We start from the raw sequence: 19,352 nt of genomic DNA, 5'->3' as shown, positions 1-19,352 counted from the left end.
GTTCAGCATCAATGCCAGTCACCTCCATACTTTGCAAATGGAGCTGACAAGTGGTACAGGCCTGCCTCTCCATCAAACCAAGCAAACCCATCAGGGCTCTGCATCAAACCAAGCAAACCCATCAGGGCTCTGCATCAAACCAGGCAAACCCATCAGGCTTCTGCATCAAACCACAGTGCCAAGTATCTAAAACCCAAGAGGGTTTTCTTTTCTTTGACATAGATCTGAACTTACAAATGTGTCTGCGGGCATTCTATCACCCTAATTGTCTTAGCCACAAGCTTAGGCTTTTCCTCCTCATAGTGAGGCACCCACATAACTATTAAGAGAAACCTTTGGGGGTACCACATGGCCACTGCATGCCCAGAGCCGGCTGCGGTCACTCAATTGTACCTACTCTTGCTTCTTCCTACACCCATGACGTCTCGCCTGTAAGGGGCTAAGAAATTTCAGAAGATGCTGCTTGAAGTGGCTCCCAGCATTGACCCCCGGAAAAGGGCAACAAACCTTCTCACGATGCCTATTCTGTCTCTACCCATCACTTGGGATACATACCCCAGCACAGCAGAAGCAAACAGGCAGTCCCTATCTCCGTTGCCAAGAGGCAGGAGACAGGATCCTGCTTGCTCTTCAGCAGATCCACAAGTCTCAAGTGGCATCATATTAAATTATATAGGCAGCCACTGGTGCTCAGCCGATGCTGCGCCCTGAATCGTTCTAGGCAAGCAGCAGCCTCCCCAGGAAGCGGTGGGAAGGATCCTATCCGTAGCTTTGCAGACCTCCACATATCAGAAGACTGTCCTGAAAGCAGACACAGGGGACCCAAGAGAGAGAGAGAGGGGGCAGCCGCGCAGAAGAGAAGATGATTGTGGCTGCAGTCTCAGACCATGGGCTGTGGGGCACTTTGCCCTAAAGGTAGGATCAAACAGGCACAGAGCTGAACATAATAGGTGGGGGTAAATCTGTCAGAAGGGCCTTGGCTAGCTCCTCTCATTTGGGTTTCTGAGATGAAGACCATTCATTCCCTCTTACTCTTGAAGGATGTGCAAGTAGGGCTTTCTAAGGTGGTTAGGGGAAATGTGGAGGGGTTGGGAATGAGATAAATAGATAAGTAAGGGGGTGCAGGACGTAAGCAAAGGAATCAGTACCTAATTGGGCCATATTCATCCTCCACTCCTGATTAAGCTTGGACTTTGGCACTGCACAGAGAAATCTGTGCCCCTCTGTGAGCCGTCTCCTGCTAACTGCTTTTCCCAGGATATGTCTCCCAGCTCTCCTCCGAAGCTGGGGCAGAGCAAGTGTCGTGATTATCTCTGGTGGCAGGAACCTGAAGAACACAAGGATCTTTCTTGAGAGCTTTCCCTGTGATTCTCCCACCTGGTTTGGGATGGCCCGATTCCAATAGGTGCTCTGTGGGTTTGATTGACGGGTGTTTAGGGTTTGTGGCACAAGTCTGCATTCAGCTTCTATTTATGGTTAAAGGGGGTTTGAAACTCACATGTGGGTCTGTGGCAGGGCTGAAATGGCTCCTAGGGTTTTTGACAGGTTGCATCTGTTTGGGCTTCTTGATCCAGGTTCTGGAAGACCATGGATAATGAAAATCCTGGCCTCCTTAAAGATGTGTAGAAGAATATTGTCTTTCTTGGGGTTCTCTTTGCTTCTATCTCTGATGAATTCTATCATGTATGAAGTCACCATTCACCCCTCTAGTATACCATTTGTGCTGGAAGTTCTAATTAGAGAGGATGGCTGCTTAGGGAAAAGAGAGGAGATGGGAGGTGTGGAGTCCACAGCTAAGTTCCTGGGGTTGGGATGGCCCTGGGAAAGAAGGTGGCACTTCAATATTGTTTCCCCAGGGTACCCTCAGAGAGCAGTGAAGGAAGTATTTCCTAAGTATTTGCCAGTTATCTGTAATTTCTTTCTTCATAAGAAATGCTCTTGAGGGCTGAAAGGATGTCTCAGTGGTTAAGAGCACTGACTGCTCTTCCAGAGGACCTAGGTTCAAATCTAAGCAACCACATAGTGGCTCACAACCATCTGTAATGAGATCTGATGCCCTCTTCTGGTGTGTCTGAGGACAGCTACAGTGTACTTATATATAATAAATAAATAAATCTTTTTTTAAAATTGTACTTGGGCTGTGAGATGGGTTGACTGTAAAGGTGTTGGCTGCCAAGGTTGATTTCCTGAGTCCCAGGAACCACATGGTGGAAGTTTTCCTCTGACATCTGCACACACACACACACACACACACACACACACACACACAAGTAAATAAATGTAAAAACCTTTAAAAAGTTTTAAACTTTACATTGCAATTAATATAATCCTTAGCTTCTCATAAGTACATTGATAGGTATACACTATGTATTTGGAAGTCATTACATGTGAAGATTTTCATTGCTAATTGCAATATTAGTTGCATTTCTTTCATTGTGGTATGTGTGTGCAGCTGTGGGTGCCCAACATACCCACAGGTGTTGGGTGTCTTCCCCGATTGCTCACCATTGAGGCAGCATCTCTCAACTGAACCAAGAGCTCACTGCTTTGACTAGTGTACCTAGGTTGCTTGCTCCAGAAACCCCTGTCCCTGCCCCTCATGCACTGGGATTATCCAGCTGGGGCTTTCATATATCCTGGGGATCTGAACCCCAGTCCCCATGCTGAGCCATTTCCAAGATTCCTTTTACAACCCAGCATTATCTTAAGTGTGGCAAGTGACTTGCTCTCATCTGCCTCCTCATTTTTGAAAACAAACCTTTGGCTTACTTCTGTTCCTCACTCCAAAGGACTGTAAGAAGAAACACGAGAAAAGACTGAGATCTGATGGCAGATGCCCACAGTCCTAGCCCTGGGAGAGCTGGGGTAGGAGAATGGCAGAGACTTTGAGACTAGATGCAATTCCATGAGAGACTCAAAAAGCCAAAACATTCTTTTTAATTGAGAAATTATAGAAAACAACTGACAGTATTGCAAAAGTAGAAAGGATAATGTGATTCCTCCCTCTGCCCGAGTAAATCTGTCAATTAGTTCACCAGTGAACCAATGATCTTTACTTTGTTTTTTGAGACAGGGTTCATTGTGTAGCCCTAGCTGTCCTGGAACTCATTCTGTAGACCAGGCTGTAACTCACAGAGATCCACCTGCCTCTGCCTCCTGAGTCATGGGAGTAAAGGCATGTGCTATCACTGCCCAGCCAATTTTGATCTTGATACTTCTTGCCTAACCTTCCATCTCCACTGGAAAGTTAATTTGGATTAAATTCCAGATATAATAATAATAGCAATAATAGTAATTTTATATGTTATCCATAAAGGCTTAATATTTTTGCCATTTATTTAGGTATAATTTTTCAATGTATAAAATTTATATTTCAAGGTACCATAAAAGTGATTTATTTCATTGCAAAGGAGTTTTTTTTTATTTTTAAAAAGTTATATAAAGGAAAAAGTCAATTCCTTAACATTTTCAGCCTTTCATTTTCCAAATTTTGATCATTTAGTAATTACTTTTCCAGCATGCTGGAATCAATATTTAAGATGACAACAAAAGCCATGCTGGAAGTGGTGGCTCCCTGCTGTGTTCTTTTGAGTCCTTGCGGTGTTCTGTGTGTGTTTGTTTTGTTTTTCTCGGGAGAAACCTGTAGAGTTTCTAGCAGTCTGGACTCTGCTAATTGGATGGTGGTGGTGTAGTTGAACTTTGTCCGGCCCCTGCATTTCCAAGGCTTGCTGGGTAGGGGTGGGGTCAGCATAGCTTTGTCTCTGGAGGGAGGGTGGGAGGCCTTACTCCTCCTTGCCTCTCTTTCTGTGATGCGGGGAGCCATTGGTGGTAGTGATTTAGAGAGCTGGTCTGTTGGAGCGTTTGGACCATCATTAGTTAGCTGAAACTGTAAATTCACTGAGATCTGGAGGTAGAGCCCCCAGCATTGTGTTCTTTTCTGAGACAGGGTCTCGCACCAAGGCCTGGGACCAGTGAGCCCCAGTCATCCTCTTGTCTCCACCACAATCTGAGATCACAAAAACTAGTCACCTTTTGCAGGGATGCTGGGAGTTGAACTCGGGTCCTCATGCTTGCATAGGACACACTTTGCCAACTTAGCCACCTCCTCAGTTCTCCAGGATATTATTATTGATGTTGTTATTACTAACCTTGGGTTTACATGCAGTTGATCTATTTCAGCCCATTGCTCTCTCTGTCTTTGTTGATGTTTAATGTCTCTGCCTTTGGCCAGCCAAAGCCTGACTGATACTTCTGTAGCTGACAGAAGCCCACAGCTGATAAGCTTCCCCAAGTCAGATAACCCAGGCTCACCCCATGTCTCTGGTCTGAATACATTCAGACCTAGAGTAAGCCCCTTCTCTCAATGGCATTGATCCTGAGATACTACAGCCCAAGGGCTATAGCCATTGGATATCATTTGCCCACTTCTGAAAATTCAGCCAAATGACGGCCACAAGTAGTGGCCGTACCGACTTCCACGACAGCCACCTCTGCTGTCTTCCCTCCGCCTTCACCATGCTGTCTTCTTTTTCCCTGAGCATCTTTCCTTTAGGCTCTGTCACAGCCATTGAATGGCCCTTCACCCCATGTCTGGGTGCTCCACTGTGCCATGTCCCCCAAAGCATCTTTCTGCATTGTGGAGCCTCTGTGTGAGCCTGCCGCTTCCCCATTATCCTGTCACAGTCCACTCAAGACAAGGGATGGTCCCTTCCTCCAGTCTTCTCTCACTTGGTTTTCAGGCCCACATGGCTCTCCCAGGCATCCTTAGCCCGTTAGATCGCCTCTGGCAAGCCTCTGTGTCTCTCCTAGTGGTTGCCCATTACTAGGCACACACTGCCTGGAGGTGATGAAAAGGCGGATGAGCAGGTATTGAGTGCTCAGGGAGGTTCTACTGTGCTGGGTGTTTTATGTGTGTTATGTCATGGTAGCTCGTTACCTGTGAGCTACGTGATAGGGTTCCCATTTTGAAAAGGGAGTAAATCAAGAGAATTCATCTAGGGTCTGCTGTCCCCAAAAGACCAGACTAACTCAGTCTGCCTTATCATGAGAGTGTGATACTAGACTTCTACTTGGCTGAATTTCCTGGAGGTCTCTCTCTCTCCCTTTTACCCCCACCTCTCGTGTTTGTGTGTGTGTGTGTGTGTGCAAGTACAGGGGTCAACCTTGGATGTGTTCCTCAATTGCTCCCCACCTTGCTTTTGTATTTTCGAAGGTTCCTGGCCTTCCTGGAACTCATGATTCAGCTAAGTTGGCTGGCCAGCCAGCGAGCCCCAGGGATCCACCTGCCTGCACCTCTGTAGCATTGGAGTCGCCAGTACAAGCCACCATACAAGCTTTTCCTGAGAATGCCGGGGACCAGACTCAAATCTTCATCCTTGCTAGGCTAGAAATTTACCAACTGAGCTTTGTGCTCAGCCTCTGGAGAACCTTTTCAGGGTCTCCCTTCAAACTTGCAATATGGTTTGTTTCTTATCCGGGGGCTGGGCACTGTTTTGGGAGCTAAGCCCACACATATTGCACACTCTGGCTTGTGTGGTCTTGACTTCACTCTGTGATGACATGCATGGTTGTGCCAGCCTCCGGCCTGCCCGGTCTCATCTTCCCAGCCCCTGCTGAATTCCTGAAGCCACTGAAGCGCCTCATCTTCCGAGATGTTCTCTCTAATCCCCACTTCCGTGTGAGCAGGTGGGGGCAGCCTTTCCTCTGTTCTCTTCACTCTAGATGTAGCTGTGACTGTATGAGTTACTCTTTGGGGGCTATGACAAAAGCATCTTAAGGAAGGAAGGGTTTACTTTGACTCACAATGTGAGATAGCCCTTCATAACAGGGAAGGCAGTTGGTCACATTTCATCCAGTCAGAAAGCACTGAGAGAACACTGCAGTTCCCTCTTTTCATTCATTTTGGCACCCCAATCCATACACGTATGCCTCCACACACAGTAGGTCTTCTCAGTTAAGCCTTCTGGAAATACCCTCATAGACAAAACCAGAGGTGTGTTTTCACAGTGATTATGATTCTAGTCAAGTAGATAGTCAAGATTGACCATCAGTGTGACCCAGGAACATTGCTCACCACCGATGCTTAATGTGTGTTAGAACGGATGCATAATGCATGGTACCAGCTATCCCTCGCCTGCTCACACACAGGCTCAACCTGAGTTGCTTTGTAATGTTATATCCTATGGCCTTTGCTGCTCTGCACTTCTTTGTATGTGCTCATTTCTGTCTCTAAGTTAAATCACACCCTGGGCTTGGAAGATGTTACTGGAATGAGGTTCCTGGTGCATTGCCTTGCACAGAGTTGAGACTCCGTAATTATCCATTGAATTGAATCAAATGGAAGGTTGTACGGAAGGCAGGATCAGGGGAGGTGCGGGGCCCCGCAATCAGCAGAACGGCAGACAGTTTAAGCAGCTCGGCTCACCACAATTTTTTTAAATAGATTTTTCTGTACAGATTTGCTGTCAACATGGGTTGCTGGGTTCAGGGGGACAAAAAAAGATAAATAGCCAGGGAGCTATGATGGCTCTCGTGGTGCAGAGACTGGCAGCCTGTGCCATTTCTGGTGCCATCCTCCATGAATTTCCATGTCTGGACAGGACTTTATCTAGCACTAAGGGGGTCTAAAATGATAAGCACCATTGCCTCATGCTAAATTTCCTGAACTCCCATGTCCTGAATAAGCATATATCACCAACTCTGCTCCTTCACGGATGCCTTTCCTTCATCCCTTCCCGTCTCCTCTGGAAGTCCAGACCTTTGAGAGATTAATGCTGGTGTGAAAAGTCGAGCTGATTACTTGGCTGCAGGTCTCTGCTGGATAGGGAGAGCCCAGCGGCCCACAGCGCCATTCCGTTCAGTCCTTCAGCAAATGTATGTGAAGCATTCATTGTGTGTATGATGCTGGTGGATGATCCTTGGGCCTTTTGGAATCGTGGTGAATACAGGTGTTCTTCAGATATGCACACAGGTGTGTAATTGCACACTGCTTGGATGAGGTGGATGGGAAACAGACCTCTGGAGACAGAACAATCTGATGCCACCTTTATTGTGAAGTCCATTCCTCTTTCCCATCTGGTCCTTTCTGGACACCCTGGCGTTCCCATACCTCTTGGAGTTCTTCCAGGGCAGCCCTTGGCACCCTAGACTTGGGGTGTGCATGGCTGTGAGCTTCCAGGCCAAGGACTCATCCTCGCTTAGAGAAACGTGCATTATATCAGTGCACAGCCATTGAGGGCAGAACAAAGGAATGAGCAGACGCCCAGTACCTCCTTCCTAGCTTTACTTCTGTCCCTGCGATTAAAAAACAAACAACAAACAGATGCCCTGACAAAAAAGCAACTTAGGGGAGAGAGGGTTTCTTTCCTTTTCAGAATTGCAGGTTACTGTCTGTTGTAGAGTACTCAAAGGCAGCAGGAGCTGGAAGCAGCTATCATCACGCCCACAGTCTAGAACAAAGAAAACTAAATGCACCCATGATAGCTCGCTTGCTTGTGTTTAGCTATAGATTTCCACTCTTACACAGTTCAAGAGTCCCTGCCTAAGGAATAGTGCTGCCCACAGTGGGCCGAGTCTTCCCCCTAATAGTTAACTTAATTAAGCCAGTGTCACAAAGACATGCCCACAGGTCAAGCCAGTGTGGGCAATCCCTCGTTGAGACTCTTCCCAAGTGAGTCTTTTTGGGTCAGGTTGACAGTTAAAGGAAATCATCATATACACATTGTTTTTCCATCAGACAGCAGGTGGCCCCCGCAGTTGTGACAAGGAGCTGAACCAGATCTGAACTTCAGCTCTGTTCCCCAGAGGACTGTAAAGGAGAGGCTTGATGTTTGGGGAGCAGCCAGCACAGGACCTGGCCTCTCTCTTCACTCTCAGAAGCATCCCCAAGAGGCTGCAAGACTCTGGTGAGAGCAAGGTGCCTACTCCATTTAACTTGGCGTTCTTAGGTCAGTCTGAGTGAGGTCAGGACAGCCTGAGAAGCTCTGGTGTGGTCAGGTTGTGAAGCCAGAACTAGGATAGGCCTAGTGTCAAAACATAAAGAACAGGGTTCAGCTTCAGGTCTAGTCTGTTCCCTATTGCTCTGTACTTGGAGAGAAAACTTCCATTGTACATGGGTACAATAGAAGTTGGCACCTCACACCTCAGAGCTACCCACAGCCGCCTCTATGTTGGCTCACCTGTAGGAAGAAGCAATGTAGGTCTCAGTGTAAATCACTTTTTATGCCAGGGACTAGCTCCTGGAGCCCCCTAACCTATGCTTCATATGGCCTGAAAATGTGGAGACAGTTGGGGCTGGGGGCTGGGCTGATGGAAAGTCTCTAGGAAGTTTTCTACAAGGTCCCTAACTCTTAATGACAACAGCTTCTGTGGGATTCATCTCCAGCTATCTGGTGAGGATAAACTACCACATATGAGGGAGGAGTTTATCGTCTCTTATGGTCTTTGGTCGAGCATCTGACCCCCACCTCCTTTCACATCAGGGTCCCACTGGCCCAAGCTGACCTCACACACAGTATGTGGCCAAGGATGGCAACGCCTGGGTGTCATGCCTCCACCTCCTGAGTGCTGGGACCACAGATCTGTACCCAGGCCTGACTAATACAGCCCTAAAGGGAAAGCACAGGTTATCATGCGTGTTAGGCAAGCATTGTGTCAAGTGAGCTCACCCCTCACCTTTGCAGTTGACAGACCCTGCTGCTGCTCCCCTAAAGCTGGAAACTCCCTAAATGTGCAGCATCTGCAGATAGCTCACATACCCTGGTTTTTATTTTCAAAGCTCCCTTAAATGAGGGAGTGTGTGTGTGTGTGTGTGTGTGTGTGTGTGTGTGTGTGTGTGTAGAAGTCAAAGACCAACTTGCTGGAGTTGGTTCTCTTCTTCCATTCTGTGGATCCTGATGTCATCAGAATGTCATCAGGCTTGGCAGCGGCACTTTTTCTGCTGAGCTATTTTGCCAGCCCTGGGTAGACTTTAAAGGCAGGGCAGTTGTGTGGTTCCCAGTCTAAAGAGGCAACAGGCCATTTCATGAAAAACAAAACAAAGCAAAACAAAACCCAGTCCTACTGGTGTGTTGTTCCCCTCACCCCTCCTTGCCTTGTCCTGTTTAAATTGAACTCCCGTGGCTTACTTAGGACCTCAACAAATGTTTCCATTCACGTTTTGACTGCCTGGAACCAACCAGTAGTTGTGTTCTGCCCTCTCCCTCTAAGCTTGTCAGCAATTGGAGGGCAGCTGTACCACGTGCTGGGCGGAACAATAAAATCATGCCCTGGGTCATTGCTTGGCTACCTTCCAACTCTGCAGCAGCTACAAAGCCGACCAAATTAAAAACTGCTGGAAATTTTAAGACGAAAGACTATGGATTCTTCCACCCCTTCCTGTCACAGTGCCAGCCTCTCCCTGTTCCTTTTGTTTTTTTGTTTTTTGTTTTTTTTCAGGGTGAATGTGGGTGTGTCAGGACCTGATGTGAGACCTTTGTGATTAAATAGTTATATAGAGTGTAGCAGCATGTGTTTCTACTCTAGCATTGAGTTATGGTCACCAAGGATTGGCTCCTGCCTCATCTATGATAGTTGTAAAAACAAGTATCTCTTTTTTTTTTTTTTTTTGAAAATAATAGAGCTTCCCTTGTTTGATGGGCTGGGTGAGCAGGACCAGGATTTTGCGTTTTGCTTTGGCAATCTCCCAAGGAGGGAAGTGAACCCGTGTGCTGGAATGAAAGGCAAGGGAAGAAGAGAATCTTGCTGATCCATGGGAAAATCCATTGTAGACAGTATGGTCTTTTCAGAGATACCCAGACCCCGACTCCCTGGAGATCTTTGAACAAGTGTTTTATGTGAAAAATGGAATTAAAGATTATGGTTTGGATTTGGGTGGGGAGTCTGCACTGGATTAGCCAGGTAGACCTGGTGGGAGCACAAGGTACTCTAAAGTGGATGAGGGAGACACAAGAAGGCTCAGAGAGATGCAGCCGGAAAATCCATCCCCCCACTCCCAGCTCTGGCTTTGGAGATGATGTGAACCAAAAGATAAGGAATGTGGGCAAAGGGGTGAAAACACAGAGTTTCTTTAGAACCCCACAAAAGCATGCAGACCCATTGTTGTCTCCACTTTAACTCAGTGAGATCCACGCCGTCTTCAAACCTACAGCTCTTGCTGTAAGCCACCATGTTCCTAGTGGTTTGCTTATGCTGCAGTGGAAAACTAGTCTAGAAACTCTGGACACAAAACCCCCATCAGGGGCTGTGAGCCTTCAGTGAGAGATCCACCAGTGAGACCCACCTACCCCTTTCCTAGAGAGTGAAAATCGTCCCTGTAGCATCCTTAAGCAAGGAGGAAGCTCCTCATTTTCCCTATAAACGTTCTATTGGCTGCTTCTTCTTCTCGTCATGACAAAACACCTGGCAAGCAACTTAAGGAATTTTTGGCTCACAGTTGAAGGTGCACTCCATCACGGAAGAGAAGGCCCCGTGGCTTGAGTGTGAGGATAGGGACCAGAGATGGAGGCTGGAACTCAGCTCCCCTTTCTCTTTTCCCCCTTTTCCTTTGTATTCAGTCTGAGCCCCGTGGCGCATGGGATGGTGCTGTCAACAGTAGGGTGGATCTTCGCTCCACAGTTAAATCTATCTAGAAACATTGCCATAGAGACACACCTCTGGGTGTGTCTCCATGCTGATTTTAAATCAAATCAAGTTGATAGTGAAGTTGGGCCATTACATCACAGCCCTGGACTGTGGACCTTCTGCCTGGCATCTTGGGCTCTTGGATCGTAATGAGTATAGTCCTTGTTATAGGATTTCTGTAATAATCTCGGTGTATTGTCTTCTGTACAGATGTGTCTAGAAAACTCTATTCAGGATGAACAAATCACCATCATCTTCCTGGAGAAGGGCTGAAACTTATGGATTTCTTTCTTTCTATTTTCATCCCGTGAATGGTATATATTTTTCTACAACAGTAGTCGTAGTTTTCTATTGCTCTGATGGAACACCATGACCATCGTGGGAAGGAAAGGGTTTATTTGGTTCACACTTCCATAACACTGTTCATTAAGGAAGGAAGTCAGGGCAGGAACCTATAGGCAGGAGCTGATGCAGTGGTGATGAAGGAGTGTTACTTACTAGCTTGCTCATCATGGCTTGCTCAGCCTGTGTTTTTATAGAGCCCAGGTCCACCAGCCCAGGGATGACACCACTCATAATGGGCTGGGTCTTCCCATATCACTAAGAAAATGCCTACTTCTTATGGAGGCATTTTCTCAATTGAGGTTTTCTCTTTACAGATGACTCTGCTTCTGTCAAGTTAATATAAAACTAGCCAGAACGACTAGTAAACTCATATTAGCTTTTTAAAACATTCTTTTGGCACAGTTTTAGAGTCACAGAAAAAAACTTGCAGTGAGGTACACTTTCCTCATATCCCACCCCCAGATCCCACACTTCCATCTTTAATTGTTAAATACAGTATGCTTGTTAGAATTGTAGTCAACATTGTAGTGGTTTAGATTTGGGTCATTTTAGTATTTATTTTTCTACATTTATTTAATGTGGTTCAGGAACGCATGTGGCCGATGTGTGAAGGTCAGAGGACTTTCAGGAGTCAGCTCTCTCCTTCTGCCATGTAGGTCCCAATCAGCAAATGCCTCCATCCTGCTAGTCCTGGTTTGTAGATTTTGAAAAGAGAAACTCATGTTCTCTAGCTGGCTTTAAACTCATTGTGAGGCCAAGGCTGGCCTTGAACTCCTGATCCTCTTGTTCCCACTTCCCAAACCCTGGGATCACAGGTGTGGGACACTGTGCCAGTCCATCCTCTCTTAAGATCCCCTTGGCTGTGAATCTTGCAGACTTGGGTATGGTGACCTTGACAGTTTTGAGAACTGGCCACGTGTTTGAGGGTTGTCTTGTTGTTGTTAATATTGTTGTCTTTTGTTGTCTTTAAATATGTATGAATGTTTTGCTGGCATGTATGTTTGTGCACAATATCCACACCTGGTACCAATGATAGCCAGGAGAGGGTGTCAGATTACCCAGAACTGGAGTTAGAGATAAATTTGAGACATCATGTGGGTGCTGGGACTTGAACTCAGATCCTTTAGAAGAACAGCCAGTGTTCTTAACCAATACACCATTTCTCCAGGCCCTCACCAGCTATTTTTTAAGTTTTTCTTCTACTGAGATATGGCTGAACTCTTTCTCCTCATTAGGCTTTGGGATGTGGCTTCTGAAAAGAAAAGACAAAGTAGCATTTTTACCTCATCTTACCAATAGTGTGCAGTATCAGCATGTCACATGGTTGTTAATGTTGACTTGGTCATATGGCTGAGGTAGCATGTCAGGATGCTCCAGTGTAGAGCCAGGCCTGTCCCTCCCTTCCTTACAACAGTGTAGAATGAGGGAAGTCGCTGACCAACCCACAACTAAAAAATGGGGAATTGTGCCCCAGTTTAAACTGCAAGAGTCTACTAAGTTGAGTAGATTTTTTTTTCTTTGAGATAGGGTTGATCTATGCAAGTGGTTCTCAAACTGTGTGGGTTATGATCCTCTTTGGGGATCAAATGAACCTATTACAAGGTTCACTTAAGACTATTGGAAAACACAAATATTTATGTTATGGATCATAATAATAGCAAAATTACAGTTAGAAATGAGCAACAAAAATAATTATGGAGGGGGGGGTCACCACAGCATGAGGAACTGTATTATAGGGTCACAGTATTAGGAAGGTGGAAAACCATTGCTCTCTGTGGTCCTGGCTGTTCTGGACCTCACTGTGTAGACCAGGCTAGCCTCAAACTGACAAAAATCTTCCTGCCTCAGCCTCCCATGTGCTGGGATTGAAGTTGAGTGCCACTAAGCCCAGCATTATCTGGAATTTTACAGCAAATTCTCCCTCTATTAATTTATTCAGTTGTTTATATCAAAATGGATGCCTAGATGTTTATTTGAAGCCTTTGCTTATCATCCAGTATAATTTTTACATTTTTGTTCAAATTGTTTCAATTTTAACTTATCCATTCCCATGTGTGTTTATGTATGTATGTATGTATATGTGTGTGTGTATGAGTTCATATGTGTGTATGTATGTATGAGTTCATATGTGTATATTTATATGTGAGTTCATACATGTGCATTCATGAGTGCTTATAAGACAGCCTCTGGTGTCAGTCCTCACTTTGTACCTTGTTTGACACGGGACCTGTTGTCATTTTGTCCCTGTGTATGCCAGGCTTTCTATGAGCTTCTGGGAACTCTCCATCTCTACTTATAATCTCCTCCTAGGAGCACTGCATTACAGATGAGTCTTACCATGCCCAACTCTGTGTAGGTGCTGGGGATTCAACCCCAGGTCCTCAGGCTTGCACAGACACCACTGTATCCATCGAATCATCTCTCCAGCCCTACTTTCTTGCTTTAGCGGTGTCCTGCAGAGAGCAGATATTTTAATAAGGCTCAATAGATGTCTTTCATAGATTTTCCTTTTACTGTTTTTAATCTTAAAAATTCATTGCCACACCCAAGGTCAGTGTGCTTCACTCTTTTGAGGGGGACAGGGAAGCTAAGGTGTTATACTTTAGATTTAGGTCTACAGATATTTCAAGTTTTGGGAAAGGTTTATAATCTGTGTCTCTGGGCCCCAGAAAAGACTCAGTGATGCTTCTCAGCTGAGTCAATATAATTAGGGATCCTGCACAGGGAACCTCAAACTCACTACGTATGATCCTGAACTTCTGATCCTCTTGTCTCCCCTTTCCCAGTGCTGGGGTTGCTATGTGTACCCCTTCCCAGAGATGGAACCTAGGGCTTCATGTGTGTCAGGCAAACTCCACCAGCCAAGCTCCACCCACCAGCCAAGCTCCACCCACCAGCCGAGCTCCACCCACCAGCCCAGCTCTGCCCACAATCCTCTTTCACCTTTAGAAACCTTTCTCCATACTTGTTTCTCTCCTGGAGTTCTTGGGATTCTCAAGCATAAAGGTTTAGAGTTCACCAAGTCCTGTGGCTATGCTGTTCTTTTTAGGGGGAAAGGGGTAGGGGGGTTTAGTTACTATTAATTACAGACCTACACTATCCTCATAATTCTGATTTCCATGCACAGACTGGGTAGATAGTGTCCCTGGTTCAAGAAAATATGTGTTCTCCCAGCTTACATGTGGTTCCAGGGGCAGCAGCTCAGCAGTATCAACAAAACACCCCTCGTTTCCCTCCTTCTTGTCAACTTCAGCATGTTAGCTTCCTCAGGCGAGCCTCTTATTAAAGGGCCATAGCAAAGTTATACACAATAACCTGGTGGATCCCAGATTTAAATGGGAGCTCTTTCAAGGGAATAAACATGGGAGGAAACCAGAAGTGTCAGCTTTGTTGTCATTTCTGAGAGAATCGCTTCAGATCTAACTGCAGGAAGCCACGTCAGGTCCTACAGCGAATAAAAACCAGAGCAGGACTCGAACACAACTCTTCAAATCTCTAAGTCTGCCTCTGCCGGCCAGCTGGTCCTCATTTCAGATGGCATTTTCTAGAAAATAAAAAGAGATGAAGAAACCCCTTTTCTTGGGGTGAACTAAGGCAGTCTTTGCAGCCTGCCGGTCTGTTAGCCGTTTACGCTTTTATTAAGTTATGACTAATGGCGGGCGAGCGGCTAGAGACGGCACCCTTGGGCTTCCGACGTTCTAGAGTAAACAACATCTTCAGATGCTGCGCCTAGAAAATTCAATCGCTGCCCTTTGTCTTTCCAAGCTCTGGAACTGGCAAGCAGGCTGCTGCTGGACCATGCTCGGGTTGAATAGAAAGGAACCTCCCAAAGCAGGCGGGCTGTTTTGGGAAAGTGGCTGCTAATGGGGCCTCGTGGTGGTGGGGGTGGGGGGCAGGCGCAGACTGAGCAGTTTGCATATTGGCTTTTACAAACAACTGGCTCTGAGTCAGCGGTTAATGGAACGGGAATGGGGTCCCTGCCCAATGGTTTCTTCCAAGCACCCATTTCCAATTGTAAGCATATCTCAGCCTTTCTTCTGGGGCTTGTTATGTCTCTGTGAGTGAATTGAAGAGGCAGGCCAGAGGGCGGAGTTCTGACTGTAGCTGGGTTCATCTGAAAACATTCTGAACAATGCTCTTGGAGGGGAGACCTCATTCAGACCCACCTTTAGGAGTCCTGGCTGGGATATCATCTTTCTAGTCAGAAGGAGATATTTAAAGAGCACTGTGTTTATACACTGGCTCTGGCTACATCCCGGGCAGAAGTGGATTTTTTTTCCTTCAGAAAACAAGGACTGGTCAGGAGTAGTGCCTCAGGCTTGCAATCTCAGTACCCAGAAAGCCGAGGCAAAAGGATTGCTGCACGTTTGAAGCCAACCTCAAACTTATGTAGCTACTTAGTGAATCTGGGGGCAGCCTGGGCTACCTGGCGAGACCCTGTCTCAAAAGAACAAAACAAACACAAGCTACAAACGCTGTCTCAGAAATGCACAATGACTCACACAGGATAAAGTTCGGATTAACATGTGAGTTTTGACCTCCCACCTCCCCACTTCAACAATATGAGGGCTTTTTAAAAGCTTCCTGGGCGTAGGAAATGAATCGGTTTGCTAGAAAGTGGCAGAGTTTGAATCTAGGCATCTAGTTCCTAGGCACTGTGCTATCTGACATCTTTGGGAGTCTGAGAGCAAGCAGAGGACAAGGTGTCCCCTGGCAGGAGTGCGGCTCAATTGGTAGAATGCGTCCTGGAATGCACAGAGCCCTGGACCCAGTCCCCATCTAACCACAGAGCCAATAACCTATGCTTCCAATCCTAGCACCAGGAGGCAGAGGCCAGAGCTTCCAAAGTTCAAGGTCCACTTGCCTACTGATGTGTGAAAAACTTTTCCTGGGGAGGTGTAATACTCACATCTGCTCACCCCAGTTAGGGAATTCATAACAGAACAAAATACAGATATTACCAAAAAAACCAGTGTGCTGAACCACTGGGTTTTATTGGGGCCATCTACAGGAGCATGGCTGAAGGGTTACTTACAGGAAACAAGTGACTCAAAGACAGCTGCACCACTGAAGCCCACCCCAATGTGGGTGACAGCTCACAAAGTAGGGAACCAGAAGCACACTGCCTGCAGGCAGCTCAACAGGTTGTAAAATGCCTCAGTTGGTCCAAAGCTCTTCCAGGCAGCTGTGCTGGTTTCACTCCTTCCGGGCAGCTGGTCTGGCCGCAGAGCCTTCTCTGCAGCTCAGCTCTCCTTTGCCCGACGGAGTGTCTTAGTCACTTTCTATTGCTGTGAAGAAACACCACAGTCATTGCAACTCTTTTAAGAGAAAGCATTTTACTTTGGGCTTGCTTACAGATTCAAGGCTTTTAGGCAAACATGGTACTGGAGAAGTAGCTGAGAATTCTGCATTCAGATCCACAGGCAGCTACAGGAAGTCCCTGAATCTCATCAGATTCACTAGACCCCTTCCTGCCAGAATAAGCAATAAAAGTTGAGAGTGCCCTTCAGATGGGGGAGGGGGGAGGCAGGCACTGGGCCTGGCTTGGGCTCTTGAAATCTAAAGCCTACCCCAGTGACATATTTTCTCCAATAAGACCCTAACCTAACAAGTAGTACCACTCTCTGATGTCTGAGAACTCAACTATATGAGCCTATTGGGATTATTCTTAAGCACACCACCATAAGGGGAGTCTCAGCGTTTTATATATATATGTGTGTGTGTGTGTGTGTGTGTGTGTGTGTGTGTGTGTGTGTGTGTGTACGTGTACGTGTACATGTATATGTATATGTATATGTATATGTATATGTATATGTATATGTATATGTATCTACATATAGTCTGGTAGGAGGGTCCTAGTGACTCTGGTTCGTTTTTAGGGACTTCCTAAAGCTATTTTGAGTTGTTTCATCTTCCTGCTTAAGGAGCTTCCTACAGGATAGAAAGTTTTGATCTAAGGGGAAAGCTGTTATTACAAAACAGCTACATAGTAGGTCCAAGGCCCTCCCTGAGTTACAGCTGGACCTCCTTGTCTCAAACAAAGCAAACATCTTTACCCTGCTTTCATTCTGTCTTGGGGAATGTTGGAAACATATACCTACATTATTTTCTTCAAGTGGTAAAATTAAATGACCATGGAGAAATTCTAAGGGCAGCAGAAGGCTGAGCAGAGGTCTCAAAAGTCACAGTGGAGTCCAGTGTGTGATGAGGAACTGTAAGAGAGTTGAAGTCAGGACTGGGAAATGGGCTCCTTTGCATTTCATAGAGCATTCTGGTCACACAGTGACAAGAAGGTTGGGGCAGAGAAATTCAAGAGAAAGCAGTACCTAGGTAGAAGGTGGTACTGATGAGCAAATGGAGGAGAATGGTGACTTAAGCCAGACTTGGGTGGGGAGTGTTGCTGAGGAGAGGCTGGACTGGGGTCCCGGCTTGGTGGGGTGGGGTCTAGAGAACTTGCTAGTCGATATTCTTGATAAAAAGAATGAGGGAAAAGAGGCCGGGGTGCTCTCCAGATTTCAGCTAGAGCCACTAGATAAACCAGGGTGCTTGGAAAGAATATGTATGTTTATTTCACATGGAATTTTTATACAATGCTTTCATCTTCTAAGTTCATGCTCAAGCACCATGCAACCAAGTTACCAAAACAAAATAATATCTCTCTCTCTCACTCTCTCTCTCTCTCTGTCTCTCTCTTCCATATATATATATATATATATATATATATATACATATATATATATATATATATATATGTATGTATATATATATATATACACATACATACACACATATATATACACACATGTACATACACACATATACATACAGATACACATATATCTCATTGTGTTTTAAGTATGTTTATAATTCTATGTTGGACCATATCCATAACCACCTTAGGTCACATATAGCTGGTGAACACCCATGAGAACCCTTGAACCGCCGATTGGACACACTTGGGATAAACAGTACCACCTACTGAGGTGGAGGAGGAGAGGGAGAGAGAGTTTGTCTGTGCATGGTTGTGGTGTACATGAGGGTGCCGGATCTCAAATTCTGTCTTGGATGTCTATACTTGAGGTCTCCGGAGACTGGTAGAGTAAACAGGGGTCCATCCATCAGGCCTGGCTAGACCTTTCACTGGGACATTCTCAGTGTGTAGGCCAACAGGATCTCCTAAGAGCACATCAGACAGTTGGATTTCCTGTGTGGGAGATGTTGCGTCATGGTGCTGTGAAGACTATAGACACCCAAGACTTCAAATGTGTTTGGTGTAGCTATGAAATGAGTCTTCATTGACTGAAATTTAAATGACTGTTTAGAACCCCACAGACCTGTACAGAGAGACAAGCAGAAAAGTCAGAAGACAGGAGCCCCAACCTTCAGGAAGCCCAGCCTTACAGCCATAGTTAAATATTTCCAGTGCCTAACAGTTCCCCAGAGTGTGTGTTTGAGGTCACCTGTATTTTCCTGCTATGTTTTTTGGAGAATTATACAGAATGACAGTTGAATGAATTTGGAGACAGGAGCTGGGTAAGGCCCTGAGGAATGTTAAAAGCCGATGAGTAGATAGTCCAGTGAGTAAGAGCACTTACTCCATACACATGAGGACCAGTGCTCACATGAATTTGAGCATACCTATATCTGCCTGTAACCGCTGCACTGGGGATGGAAACCTCAGGCTCAGTGAGAGACCCTACCATAAGGCAGAGAGCTACAGAGAAAGACATCCGATAGCTTCTTCTGTGCCCTGTATGCAGGGTGTGCACACCAACATATACACACATAGACATACATACACTCAAACAACATACTTGCAAGAGTCAACTGGCCAGGGACTTCCTAGTGTTAGTTTCCCCTTAAGGTAACACCTGCTTCTCTATCTAGGTGCTGCTGACTCATTCCCTAGCTAGCTACAAGTGGGCAAGCAGCTCCCTTCAGAGTTCTCCAGAGTCTAGGCTGCAACCAGTGAGGGCTGAGTCAACAAGAATGAATGAATGAATGAATGAATGAATGAATGAATAAATAAATAAATAAATAAATAAATAAATAAGACGGAAAGATGGGCCGCTGCTTTCATTGTGGTTCATTGCTGTCACTGGATTAGCACCTTCAAACTTCTCAGGCACCAACACCCTCCCAGAAAACGGCCCTTGTGAAAGGATGTGAGATCCAGCTTTTAGGAGGAGGAAACCAAGGTTAACATCAAGTTCTTCCTGCCCTACTGTGCTTGGGGGTAGAAATTGCCCCCCCCCAAAGTCTGTGTGGGGGTTGTGTGCTTGGAGGAGTGAGGCTGTAGATCAATAACTTGTTCTAACTTTTTTTTTCTAAGTTGTACTGTAGATTTCCAGTAAAGTGAAGAGAAATTAGTAGTCAGGTTGGCAAGA

General features: G+C 45.8%; 1 protein-coding gene across 2 annotated transcripts in view; it reads left to right on the top strand.

Moving 5' to 3' along the window:
• Nucleotides 1-19,352, top strand: part of PARVA (parvin alpha) — a 149,327-nt gene that overhangs the window by 80,864 nt on the left and 49,111 nt on the right. The window lies entirely within an intron of this gene.

The sequence above is a fragment of the Micromys minutus genome (genome assembly GCF_963924665.1).
Source record: "Micromys minutus genome assembly, chromosome: 2".
Lineage (NCBI taxonomy): Eukaryota > Metazoa > Chordata > Mammalia > Rodentia > Muridae > Micromys > Micromys minutus.
Note: the sequence above shows the minus strand (reverse complement) of the source record. Positions and strands in the feature narration are given on the sequence as shown.